This window comes from Aegilops tauschii, chromosome 6, assembly GCF_002575655.3.
Source record: "Aegilops tauschii subsp. strangulata cultivar AL8/78 chromosome 6, Aet v6.0, whole genome shotgun sequence".
NCBI classification, from domain to species: Eukaryota; Viridiplantae; Streptophyta; class Magnoliopsida; order Poales; family Poaceae; genus Aegilops; species Aegilops tauschii.
This window is the reverse complement of record NC_053040.3, coordinates 492896592-492911288: the sequence shown is the minus strand read 5'-3', so window position 1 is coordinate 492911288 and position 14697 is coordinate 492896592.

Here is a 14697-nt window from a genome sequence, read left to right as displayed (position 1 = left end):
CCCACCGGGAGTAGGACTCCTCCTTTCCTTGTGGGAGTAGGAGAAGGGAAGGGGGAAGGAGAAAGAAGGAAGGGGGCGCCCCCTTCCCTAGTCCAATTCGGACCAGATCATGGGGAGGGGCGCGGCCACCTTTTGAGGCCTTTCTCTCCTTTCCCGTATGGCCCATTAAGGCCCAATACGAATTCCCGTAACTCTCCGGTACTCCGAAAAATACCCGAATCACTCGGAACCTTTCCGAAGTCCGAATATAGTCGTCCAATATATCGATCTTTACGTCTCGGCCATTTCGAGACTCCTCGTCATGTCCCCGATCTCATCCGGGACTCCGAACTCCTTCGGTACATCAAAACTCAATAAAACTGTCATCGTAACGTTAAGCGTGCGGACCCTTCGGGTTCGAGAACTATATAGACATGACCGAGATACCTCTCCGGTCAATAACCAATAGCGGGACCTGGATGCCCATATTGGCTCCCACATATTCTACGAAGATCTTTATCGGTCAGACCGCATAACAACATACGTTGTTCCCTTTGTCACCGGTATGTTACTTGCCCGAGATTCGATCGTCGGTATCTCGATACCTAGTTCAATCTCGTTACCGGCAAGTCTCTTTAGTCGTTCCGTAATACATCATCCCGCAACTAACTCATTAGTCACAATGCTTGCAAGGCTTATAGTGATCTGCATTACCGAGTGGGCCCAGAGATACCTCTCCGACAATCAGAGTGACAAATCCTAATCTCGAAATACGCCAACCCAACAAGTACCTTTGGAGACACCTATAGAGCACCTTTATAATCACCCATTTACGTTGTGACGTTTGGTAGCACACAAAGTGTTCCTCCGGTAAACGGGAGTTGCATAATCTCATAGTCATAGGAACATGTATAAGTCATGAAGAAAGCAATAGCAACATACTAAATGATCGAGTGCTAAGCTAACGGAATGGGTCAAGTCAATCACGTCATTCTCCTAATGAGGTGATCCCGTTAATCAAATGACAACTCATGTCTATGGCTAGGAAACATAACCATGTTTGATTAACGAGCTAGTCAAGTAGAGGCATACTAGTGACACTCTGTTTGTCTATGTATTCACACATGTATTATGTTTCCGGTTAATACAATTCTAGCATGAATAATAAACATTTATCATGATATAAGGAAATATATAATACTTTATTATTGCCTCTAGGGCATATTTCCTTCAGGTGGCAGACACCTCTTGCCCACAGAACTCGAACACCTGCTTCGCAACGGTGTTCAAGTGCACCTCCTTGAAGCCCTTGTCAGTCCTAACTCCACTAGAGATGAGCTCACACATCTTGTTCAGCACGAACATGGACATGAACGGCTGCCACTTCATGTTGTTCGACCTACCATCCTTCTTTGCCTTTGCTGCTGCTAGCTTGATTGCAGTGGCAGGAGCAGCAGCAGGAGTTGGCTCAACGAGCACTACTGGCACATAGAGGGAATCAGACGCGAACACCTCTACATCAGGTGCCATCTCGGACATAGGCTGTGAGGCCTCGACAAACGATGGAGTAAACTGGCTGTCGGACAGGACAAGGGCCCGACTAAGATCTTGCGTCTGCATGGTCATGTCCTACAATCGTAGCACGCATTGACAGTAAGCATAGCACACAACATACCCGACAATCCATGAAAGCACATCTGGTTCATCACTATCATAGTAAGCACATGCTTCATCGCTATCATACCAAGCATACCGGACAATCTATGAGCAGGAAGATACATCTACAACAAACAACATGCTACAAATGGACCACCAATAGCTACAAATCACATATCTAAGCATGATTCTACACAAGCACAAGGTTCAACTTCAAAATCTACTACTAATCTAGCCTACCACATGCTTGAACATCTAGCCCTACCACAAATTGCAGCCGCACCATGGCAATCAACCATATCAGCTCACAGATCAGACCACTAATCAACCATGCATCTAGATCAAACCCTAGCTGCAGCTCAGATCTAGCTAGAAGGAACAGAGGGAAAGGGGGATTGAACTCACAGAGGCCATCGCTGCAGCTTGAGGACGAGGGGGGACGGTCGTGGAAGATCAACGCCGTCCGGTGAAGGAGCGCCGACGCCGTGGACCGCCGGCCGATGAAGATGCGCCGCTTACCTGCTCGGTGCCGATGCGCGTCAGCGGGAAAGCTCGAACAGAGGGAGAATGGTGGCGGGAGTTGGGGCCGTGAGGGAGGGGCTAAATAGGGGTGGAATCGGCAGGAGGTGTGCCGAAATCCTCCCACCGATTTTTCGGCGACGCGGGCGAGCTCGCGCCATCTCCCCTGCTCGCACGAGGGGAGAAGTGCGTCGCCCTCCCCTGCCTCGCCCGAGCCAGGCTCGCAAGCTACTGCCGATTCGGGCGTTTCCCCTGGGCCTGGCCTGGACGTGCTTTAAGTTCCGTGCGATGCGGGCCGCACAGTGAACGCAGGCAACCAAACGGGCCACTTTCTTCCCGCGCGGGCCAGGCTGGGCCTAATGCGGGCAACCAAACACGCCCTTGGTGTACCGGAAGCCATTGGCGTACTTAACAAAGATACACGTATGTATTTTCCTAAAAAAGAGATACACGTACGCAGGAGATTTGGTTCACATACCTTTGCAAAACACGTACACATAGAAGCAACCAAGCAAGCGATGGAGCCGCATTGAGCTCGGATGATGAGGTGATCCATCATGTTTTTTCTTTTTGGTGGCTGCTGTGACTGACATTGGTGTCAAGCTCAGAGATGTTCTGTTGTCTTTTCAGTTTTGTCATGTCGGTCCTTACGTGACTTGTACTTTGATCTTTATGATATGAATGAGACACGTATTATCAAGCAAAAAAAAGCAACCAAGGAAGCACGCGTACGCATTTAACGCTTTGCTTCTAGATGCCTTTTGGTTTGGATTTTATTTAGTGCTCCCTCCGTTCTAAATTATAAGATGCGTTTTAGATAGGAAAATATAAACTGTATACTGACATTTGAATCCGAAAAAAGTTAAAACATCTTATGATACTGAACGGAGGGAGTAGTAATTTCTATCGCATCGTTAATTTTCGCGCAAGAGTTAGCCAAGCTGAGTAGTGAGTGAGTAGTATCATGGAGGCAAAACCATAGCTTCGATTAAAAAAGTGACCATTTTATTACTACCTGAATAAAATGGATGGTGCACATAACCCTGACCATTTTCTTCTGCTATCTTAACTCTCTAATCTATCCAATACTGTTTAGAAGGATGCCTTTGGGCAGAAGGATGCATTTGGGCTCCTTCGCTAGCTCTGCCGCGCCCTATAACGACACCTATGTCGAATCCGTTCCACTGCCACCGCTAGCCTCGTCGCTGGCGACGATTCCAACCATCCTCAACAGATACATAACCATCAACAGACACAACTTGATCCCACCTCTTCATAAAGCCAATCCGCACAACAAATGGTTGCAGGAACAGCGAACCCGAGCCCCTTCGTCATGGTTTGGGTCACCGGCGGCTAATTGCCGGTGTAGCCAGCGTGACATGATTAGTTTAGGGTTATTTATTTGGTCCCTAAAATGTGTCCCCCTAGTTAATTAGTTAGGTTAACTAGTTTTGTTAGGATTAGTTTTAATCCGATGGGCCCTGTAGTTAGTTTGATGAGAGGGGTTGCCTCTGACGAGGGGGTCCCACTTTTCAAATAGCGCTTTGACCTCGTCCATGTCAGCAAAGCATCAGGCGACCCACCTATGACGATTTGTGAACGGTATTGGATAGATAGATCAAGGTGGTTAAGAGAGCAGAAACAATGATCAGGGGTTATATGAACCATCCATTTTGTTCAAGTGGTAATAAAATGGACTTTTTTTGTTAGATTACGACGTGCGCTAGTTAGGCCAAAACAAGTGAGCTTCCCATGGGAAGCATGCATGCCGTGCTTTATTTTTCTAGAAATCTCGCCATCTTTATTTGTCCAAAACAAAGGCCATAGGTATAAGGTTTGGGTTATGAGGATTGCCCAACCCAACATGTCTACCTACACCTAGGTTACAAGCAAACTTGACGACATGATGAGCCTCAAAATTAAAGTTCATATGCTGAAAATAGAAGAATTGGAATTGAATCTTTACAGCGACTTAATAGTTCATGTGCTATGGCAGCATTTGGACCTCTTGTCCCCTTGATAACATCATTCACCACTTCTTGACAGTCTGATGCCACACAAACATTCTGCACGACAAGATCATCTGCAAGTGCTAATGCTTCACGACAAGCAAAAGTCTTCAGAGTTAGAGGGTCATTGATGCCTTGAAAGACCACAACCAAAGATCCCAAGTATAGAACTGTTTGGTCTCTACAAACTGCCGCGACCGCTTCCCCATGGTGTGATTTTGCGGTAGCCCCATCAACATTAATCTTGACAGCGCCATTAGGAAGAGGTAGCCATCGTTCGGGCTCAGCAGATGGAGTTGCTCTTGCCGCACGACGCTCCTGTGACCATTATCAAGCTGCCCAGCTCTGCAATGAAGTTATCCAAAAAAAGATTGTTTGCTGATGTATGTGGTGGTTGCAGTACTGGCAGTGTAGTGCAGCAGGCCGGCCAATGATAGGAAGTAATTGAGCACGTTTTGCAGGCCCGTGCCTGACACTAGCAAGTTACTGCTAGGCCACGCAATGTATGCGTTGTGTAGTGTGTGTGCGTCCATGCGCATATGACTACTGCGGAGGAGAGGAGTGGCATGGTAGAGGTAGAAGAGAAGGCGTACACACGTGGTACGATCGGACAAGAAGAGAGAAGATACTATGGATGCGTTTGGTTACCTGCATCGTTTTTAGTAACTCTGCATATTTGTCCCAGTTGTGCTTGGCTGAGCATATGCACGCAAAATCCAACATCTTCATGTTAACCGGTTGCCTGCATATCCTCTCTCTGCATCGTAACGATGCCTCTATGCACTGCATTTGGTTGCTCGAATTGTATGCGGTCAGATGAGTGCACGTTGTTTGGTTGCATACGAGAATAGAGTTGTGTCCACCTTGTACCCTACTTGGTGAGCTTACCCAATAGTACTACACATTACACACGATCACACCGAGCACACCAACGCCACAACACTGCTATGGTGATGAACTGGACGAAGATGATGAAGTTGGACGATCTACCTTGCCAACCTCAACCTTGTTGCATGCCTGCTCTCGCACATACTTGGAGTAAGCATCTTATGTCGCATGCCTAGTCCTAAACCCTCCGTGGCTGTTGCCGCTGTACCATGAAACTTGCTGGTTGCAAGCTTCCCATGAACTGTAAACCCCTGGAACCCTCCCTTCGAACACTGCATACCACTTGCCCTAGCAGTGCAAATGAGAAATAAGTTGAAGCAACAAGCATTGGAACATACAAACAACAAGCAATGAAGCACTCTAATAAGAGCAAGCAATGAAGCATGGAAGCAATGGAAGAGAAGAGCATTAGTAAGTATGCATGATCATACCGCATAGCAAGTTCAACCTATCACTACTTTGGCGTCATCCTACCACCACATCCAAAAGAGGGTGTAATCCTACCACCGCAGGTTAGTAATCACCGTGAGGGGTTAGTATATACCACATCACCAAAATATAAAGACCATAAGATTGTTTTCAAGCCCTAACTACACAAAATATATGTCGCCATCGTCACCGTCATCCTTGTCGCCATCACCATCATCGTCAAGGATCATGCACGCCGTCGCCACCAATAGAAGTAGCACTAGTAGTAGTGCTTGCCCAGCCAGGTCCTCAGCCAGAGCACCCTGTGGGCGTCTCCCATGGCAACGAACCCAACACCCTGGGCTTTGTTGTCCAGCGGGTGGCTGTGAGCCACCATGAGAGCCTTTGGGATGAAGCCACCTTGCTCCATGATGGCGCCAGAGAGCTCAGGGTGGATGTCGACCGTCTTGCTCTCCTTGATGGCGGTGGCCTCCTCCTTCACTGCCTGAGTCATGCTGCTAAAGATGCTCAACCCCTCCTCCATTATGCCCACTTCCTCTTCCTATCAACCGCAGGAACATGCTCACCATCCTTCTCAGGAGCATAAACGTTGATGGTGTCTGGATACTCGGGCATCGGCGAGCCCAACGGCTGACCAGAGCCCATGGCATGCTTGCTGGTTGTCAGCCTGAAGGAGAATATCTACCACACTGGTGGTAGTTCTGGATAGGTGTGTTGAGGAACTCTGTGTCCTTGGGGTGAGCCTAAGGAAGAAACAGGGCAGAGTGGTCAGTTAGTATGGCAGTGGTTCATAGGCTTAAATTGTTGGTTGCTTAGAATGACATGGTTTGTGAGCTAACCGCGATGTCGCCTTTGAGCAAGTGTCCTCATCCCATGAAGCACCGTTGAGGTCTCTGAGTTTGGACGCGGTGATCCACCTCACTCGCCACTTTCTCCGGTGGTTGTACATTTGGTCGAGGTGATCTTCTATCCACAGAACTCGAACACCTGCTTTGCAACAAGGTTCAAGTGCACCTCCTTGAAGCCGTTGTTCGTCCTCACCCCACTAGCTATGATCTCACACATCTTATTAAGCACGAAAGTGGAGAGGAACGGCTGCCATTTCATGATGTTCCTCCTGCCATACTTCTTCTCCTTTGTGGCTGCCTTTTGAGCAACAACATTGGGCTGAGCCAGCACAAATGGAGGAACCCTAGGCGGCACCTCGAAAACGTCTGAATCGGGAGGCATCTGGTCGATGAGAGGCTGAGAGTCCTCGACGTAGGACGGTCGGAACTGGCTCTCGGACAGCACGATGGCCTGACTAAACTCTTGCATGGTCATGTCCTACAAATGTAAGCATCATCAATACCACAACACACTATACATAGACAATAGAAACTAGTATTAAAACACGGAAGATTGAACTAATCATGGACACATAGATGTTCTTGTTCAACATTTGCACACTAGCATACCACACATCTAAGCATACTACCATTCCCTCCATGGCCACGCACGCATGCATGCACTAACCACTAACCCAACTAATCCTACTCCTAGATAAGCTCGTGGATCCTAATGACTAGGCCTATCATGCCCATGCTCCTGGATCCTACTCGATGGACACAGACATGAGCACAAACTCATGCGCCACCAGTACACACACATCATGGTCCATGGACACGCGCCCTCGCCACAGCTCGGCACGTCCAGTGCGCGCACACACACTGGTATCCACCGTCTCTGCGTCTTATTTTCTAACATCGCTTGTGATACAAATGTTGCAAATGTTTTCACTTATTCATTATTTATATTAAACTCTTGAGGTGGACCATACCAGGTAGAAGAAGTTGTGAGGAAGAAGAAATACATCACAGGGCACAATGACGCCGACAAACGTGAGAAATGGAGTAAAGTTGATTTCGAGGTGACCATATCAAATGATGGTGTCTGTTTCGACTGTGAATGTGGGCAGTTGACCCACATGGCCACACAGGGATGCTATGTTGCCATGCTATGAAGGTTATTTTCTCACTGCGATATTAATCAAGTAATGCTTGTCCTGTCATATGTTTGATTTGAAACGAAGCCCTTATGCTTGCCCATGGATTCAGGTGATGGACTAGTTGGCGTGCCGGAGATACCCAAGTGGCACATCATTAAGAAATGGACTGAGTGAGCAAATGAGATTCTGCAGTATATGCAAACTGCCAGGACATAAAAATACCACCTGTCCAGAGAGGGGCAATGTGCCAAAGAAGCTCGCAAGCTTGTGACATGCAAGAACTATGGCATTACAGGACACAGCCGTACTTCCTGCACGAGGCCCCTCCTGAGAAATGCATCTTAATACTTTTTCCCAGCTATGTGTAATGTTAGAATAATAATAATCGATGATTTTCTAGTTGATGGCTTGTGTTTGAACCTTCACACTTGTTCCTCCTTGTTGCAGTCTATTTGCATTTGCTGTGTCTGAACTTAATAATTTGAATTTCATGAAATCTATAGACAGTTGTACTGGTGAGGCGAATTTTTTCCCACACATGACCACTCCTGGCATTTCAAAATATACTGGCGCCTTGGTTTTACTGGGTGTATGCTTGCTGTGCTTTCAATCACTGGTTGGTGCTACTAGAGTAAATTTTGCTATTACACGTGTCTGTGTTGGGTCCGGTAAGCGCCTCATGAATTCAAAATTCAAAACACGTATGCCACTGGTCCTGGATTTCTTCTGTGGGGAAGGGAAGGGGCTGCGGGTCGTAATTATCAACGCACCGACCAGGTGGGTGGCCGTTCGCTCATCCATCAACCAGCAGCGGGACAGGTAGGCTCACGAAAACGGCTGATCCGTCCGCACTTTTCCCGTTCCACTACGACACAGTGGTTGAGCACCACTTTACTGCACGGGACCCACCATTGAATACAATGTAAATATGGTGAACGTATACGCTCAGGAACACAAAATACACGCGCATCCCAATGAAAACCAACGGACAAGATTCCCGGCTCAGCTGTACTCATGATCAGAAACGAATTTTCGTATATGATGGACCATATTCACCGATAAGTTCAGTTGTGACACTTAGTATAATATAAAAATTTGTATGCAGTGGCATCCAAATACCTAAATATCTTGGTAGAATATTCTGTAGTTACCCTGACAGAGGATCCACTAAAATACATGCAAGACCGTTATCTATATAATGAGCGGGTCTAACGATAGAAATATCCTAATAGAGGTCATGCCGAGTTGATCCTAGGAGGACTAGGAACATCATAAATAGGTAGAAGTGAAGCTCGAATTCTGGATGCCTTTGCGCTCCCTAGCTAGCTACGTCGTGCCCCGTAGCAACATCTATGTCAAACCCGTTCCATTGCCGCCGCGAGCCTCGTCTCCGGCGAGGATTCCAACCATCCTCGGCAGACACATGACCACCAACAATCGCAACTTGTTCCCAGCCCTTCATAGAGCCCATCCGTGCAACAAATGGTTGCCGGAACAGCGAACCCGAGCCCCTCCACCATGGTTTGGGTCACCGGCGGTTAATTGCCGATGTAGCCGCGTGTACGTTGTCACACTGCCCGCCCTCCAAAGGTGCCTAGAGGACAGGCCAGACGCAGCAAAGCGACGCCCCAATAGCGGATTCCCCATGAGTAGGGGGCGGGAGACAACTAACTCGAGGCACATCACGACCTACAGGCAACACCGGCGAGACCCAGGAAGGTAACCCGATTGGGAGTCAGAGGATCCATAGTACCGGCAGCCTCCCGACTTCATATTCATCATTTTCTAAAGAAAGAGTGAGGGATCTCTTTATGATTAGTTTAGGGTTATTTAGGCGAATATCAAATTCTGTGCCGAGGCTCAGATGAGCCAGGTAAACAGTAATGTGATTAAAAATAGAAAAAACAATAAATTCCCCCAAAAAAATTGCAATCGCCTGGGTGGCCGGACCGGACGGCTCATCCTTCTAGCGCTTTACTGCGCGTCCTCAGCCAACATGACGCCGTGCAGTAAAAGCACTGGAAGGATTCTATTTGATTCAATCACAACTTGGTTCACAACCACGATTCTATTTGATTCGAAGGCATCGTTTTTTTTTGCGAGATAATTCGAAGGCGATTGTAGCATAGCTATATGGATAATCAACTGACGTCCCAAAACAAGTGAGATCTGACAGTGCTATGCAGGCCGGCCAATTAATCGAGCACGTTCTGTTCGAACCGGAAATAAACGTGCCAAACTAGGTACCAGGCCACGTATGTATGTGTGTACATCCACGTGCACGTTCGTGTGATTGGTGTAGAGGAGAGTGGCAGGCTGAACAAAATGCGCGGCACGGTCGAATAAGACAGGAACGGACGTACGTGGCACAAGTGAGTTAAGCAGTGCGTTGCTTTGCTGGTGGAGCCATCGAAAGTGAGTGAAAAGGAAGGAAGATACCTACGCCTATGGTACGCGGTGGCTTACGCGGGCGGCCAGTGGCCGCACATATTGCCGGCCGGTCGCGTGCTCCACCGCCGCGCGGAGCGACACGCACCCCGAGCGTTGCCTGCTGGCGACCTTCTGAAGGGACAAGAAATGTCGGAGCAGAGCCACGAACGAGGCGACACCCACGAAGGCTTCGCACAAGAACGCGAAGCCGGAAAGAATGACCATAGACCTGGGGTCGAGGTGCAGCGCATGGATCTGATAGTGTGAGACCATGGCGTTGAAGAAATCTGAGAATGGCAACCGCAGGCCGAAGAAGATGGCGTGAAGATGGAGGGGGATGTTGGTGGCCTCCATGTCAGCTAAGGTCCGGGAGGCAGGCCAAATCTTCGTCGCCTTCCACTCGTTGGAATCAGCGGCGATCGCGTGTCGGACCTTGCCCAACCCCTTGAGGTTGATCACCGTGGACCGGCCCAGCGCTGGTTCCGACCCCGACGAGGGTTCCGCCGCCGCAAGAATCTTGCCCCTCTTCTTCCTAGGAGCCATGGCGGCAAGGTGGATTGTAGCTGTCGTGGAATCTGGCAAAGAGGACGCAAACTTGCGTGGGGAAGAAGAAGCAGGGGGCAAGCGCATAGCAGGGCAATGATGGCGTGGTACCGGGCGCCAATCTTTTGTCAAGTCAAGCAGTTGCCGAGGCAACATGGGGAAGCGGAGATGCCCACGTCCCATCAAGCGCCACGCGTCAGCCTGGCCCACAGGCAATTGGAGCCCGCGGCGCTTCGCCCTTGCCCTTTGGCTTCGCCTCGAAGGCAAGTCCGAGCACGCCTTGGGCTCGGGGGCTACTGTCGGCGTTTTAGGAACCAGGGTACCCAGGCCTGCCTTCCTGCGGCCCACGGCGTGGCTCCTTCGACGACCTGGTACAACCCACCTCCAAGACCATCAAGACAAGACCCTCGCGAAGGGCCAAGCCACATGAGGCGAACGAAACCAAGACCTCCCGAGGGAGCGGCCTCCCCAGGCGGCCTCCCGGGGAGCAGAGATTTATATGCAGGTACCCAGCCTCATGAGGCTACGATGACGCAAGCCATGACGAGCAAGGCCAGGCGGGCGCCAGCGGGCGCAGAGGAGGCAGTTTCCTCTTTGGTGCAAAGGAGGCAAGGACAGGCGTGGGTTCCCGAGGAATCTGGCAAAGGTTTCCATTCCGGTGCAACAAGACCAAGACCGCCAGGACGGCAGGCTGGATGTCATCGTCGAGCCCACCGTTGCGTCACGACCAAAAGCTTTGCTGGCGAAGACCATGTTTCATCAGGATAAAATGTACTACTTGTCCCCTTTCAAATTGGCCACTGTGGGATCCCTTCCTGCCTACGTTTTGGGAAGAGGACCAATGCCACTATAAGTATAGGTTAGCCACCACCGTAGAAAGGGATCCGATCCCGGGGGACGACTCATTCTCACCCCAAGCCCTCGCGAGGTTGTTCATCCTCTGTACTTGTTCATCCTCAGCCCCTCGTGAGGCCAATCCACCACAAAGCAGGAGTAGGGTTTTACACCGCAAGGTGGGCCGAACCTGGATAAACTGTCGTGTTCATCTTCTTCCCCATTTTCACGCGAGCCCGACTAGGCTAGGTCGTGGGCGACGAGTAGGCATGCTTGAGAGGTTTAGTTCTTCGTACGCGCCCCTGAGTTTGAAACTTCTTGGGTCTGCGAAGCCCTGAATCTGACAACATGTACAATACAAAGAACCAAGCAAGACGCGTACGCATGCACGTTCTGCTTCTAGTTTCTTTTTGGTTCCTTTTTTTAATAGTTCTTAGTAGCATCGTCGATTGATCGTCTGCTCCAGAGCTGCTCTGCTCTGCTTAACCCATCGCGCACCACCACCACCGCATAGTTGTAGCAGGCAAAGAAACCTCTCTGTGTCGCTGCAACGGCAACTGATCACGCAAGAAGACACCCACCAGTGTAGTGTAGTCATCATGGCCCCCATGGATGAGGCGGCCCCACCGAAGATACTCCACCAGTAGCAGTAGCAGCAACGAAGATGACGACGTCCCCGCTAGTTGCCCATCGCCCACAGTGGCAGCATCAGGGCCACCTCGGACAAGATTCCCCCAAAAGCTAGCTAAGCCGGATGGAACCAAGTTGCATATATTTGTAATTTTATCCATAACAAAGAGGGCAACCGAGATAACCATCTATTTCGCTGTTCTTTTCGGCTGGATATTAAATTCTGGTGCTATTTTGCTAGACAGTCTGATAATGTAGTTTTATTATTCACATTTAAGCAACTCACTCACTCTATTTTGTTTTACTTACTGTCGATTACCACCACCAGCAGCGTGTCTAAGCTTTTGTCTTTTTTCATATTTGATTGTTGTATTCTCCGCTGTGAGATATTAGAAAACAAAGAACTATGTTGACTGATTTTTATTCTATAAACATACTGGTCCTACTAGATAGTATAAACACATTTGGAAATGTTTGGATTTGGTGCACCCCTAATTTGGTTAGTTCACACTGTGAAAAAAATTAAAGTGTTTTGTCATCTTAACTTAGTTCCTATTTACGACGAACATACATTCCAAAATTTAATTTAGTATTCTATTATTTGTTCTATATTAATTATTTATATTGAACTCTTTTATTTTTTCTAATTTGTTTGTTTTACCACAAATTATATGTTATTTTTTATTAATACATCCTACAAGTATATAAATTTTTTCTCAAAAGACTAGAAATAACTATTTCTGAGATAATGTTAATAAGTTTCAATATGTGAACACAAAGGTTCTTACAAGTACAAAGATTGAAAAGTATTTATCATTACAAATGCTCCTTTTGTGTTAAGGTGAAGAGTGAAGACTTATTTTCATTGGTGATTTTAGTTTGAGACATTAAGAAATCTCTTTCACTAACTCTTAATAAAATCAAAACAACACATTCGTCGATGAATTAAGGTGTATCACTGAATATATATTATAACATTTCTATATGTAGTGACATCTAAATATCTTGGTGGATTATGAGGTTGCTTGAAAAGTACACAAACGAACAAAGTGGTGCAGGCATTTTTTCCTACCTAGCGCATGTACGTTTAAACCTGCTTTGGTTCATAGGATATGCATATCACTGGAATAGAAAACTAACTGAAAATAAGATGACATGTATCTCAGATCCTATGGATATGATGAATAGAAAAAGTGATGTCCTTTGGGTCACATGATATGATTATTTCCATTAAGTCTACTCTAATGTTTATCTTCCTTTGAAATATAGAGAATGGAAATAATTTATGTATATGAATAGGATTCTATTCGTACAAAGCAAAGGGCTTCAAAGGATTTTATTTCTATATGGGAGTCATATCCCATAGAATTCCTATAAAAATTGCTCCAAACCAAAGAATGCCTTAATTTGTAGAATTAGGTCGTGCGAAGATGGAACAAGGTACAGGAAACCGTTGGCGTACCTAACAGATATACATAGGAGATTTGCTTCAGATGAACTGGTCATACCTACCTACTAAACACGCAAGTGCAGGCAAACCATGCACCGTCCACTTAGAGGGGATCTAAAGAGCCACCGGCTTCACCTGCGCATGGTCTATCCTATTAGAGCATCTCCAGCCACACCCCCAACAGGCCCTCCTCAGGCAAATTTTTAGCACCGACGGGCGAGAACCGGCCCAGTCGCGCCCTCAAGAGTCAGTTTTTCGCCGGGTTGGGCCGAAATAACAGCCGGCGCACCCGAGCCGAACCCGGCGCGCTGGGGGCGCCTAGGGGCGCCGGCACAAGCGAAAATGGGCGTGGGGCCGCTCCGTCGGCGAGAGGAGGGCCTTTTCCCACCGTTTCTTCTCGCTTCCCCCGGCTTCCCTCCCATTCTCTCCATTCCTCCCGCCACTCTCCTCCTCCTCCCCTCCCAGCAGGCCGCCATGCCGCTGAAGAAGTACGTGTTCCCCCGCGCCGCGACGGGTGCGCTGCCGCCGTCGCCCAGCCGAAGCAGAGGTAGCCGAGGGTGCCGCCGTCCAAGCCCCCGGGCATGTCCAACGCCGACTGGAGGGCTGAAGTTCAGCGCCGGGAGGCTGTCACCACCGACCGGCGGAACAGGGCCAACGCCAAGAAGGCCAGGGACAGCGCGACGCGGCTCGCGGCTGCGGCGGCGGCGGAGCAGGCGGAGCGGTCGGCCGAACAAGCCGAGGCGACTTGCGTGGGGATGATGAACCCGCCCCGCGGCCACGGCCCGTACGCACCCTGGAGCCAGCAAAGCGTCGGTTCTCTGGCCGGCTTCTCGTCGTCGCCGCAACCCTGGGGCTGCATGCCGTCGCCGGGCTACTCCGACAGTGACGCGCACGGCGGGTTCAACCCCAACATCACCTTCCCCAATGGTCACCCGGCCCAGCGCACACCCTCGTCCGCCTTCGCCGGTGAACAGTACCCCCCGTACAACTACTCCCCACTGACGTACGCATCCTCCCTGACACCCCCTCTCTGGCGTGGCGCGCTGCCCTTCTCCCAAGCCTCCACGTCGCATCTCGGCGACACCGACGCGATCGAAGCCGACATGGACGACATCGTCATAGCCGGCTCGGCCGCCGCCGCCGCGTCCCCCAGGTTTACTACCCAGGACGACACGGTGGACCTCAACGGTGACATGGACGGCGAGCTCGAGTATGGCGAGGACGAGTCGGAGCCGAAGGAGGAAGAGGAGGAGGAACCGTCGCCTGCTCCGGCGAGGAAACGGAAGAAGAAGAAGAAGAAGAAGAAGAAGAAGAAGACGAAGAAGAAGAAGAAGAAGAAGAAG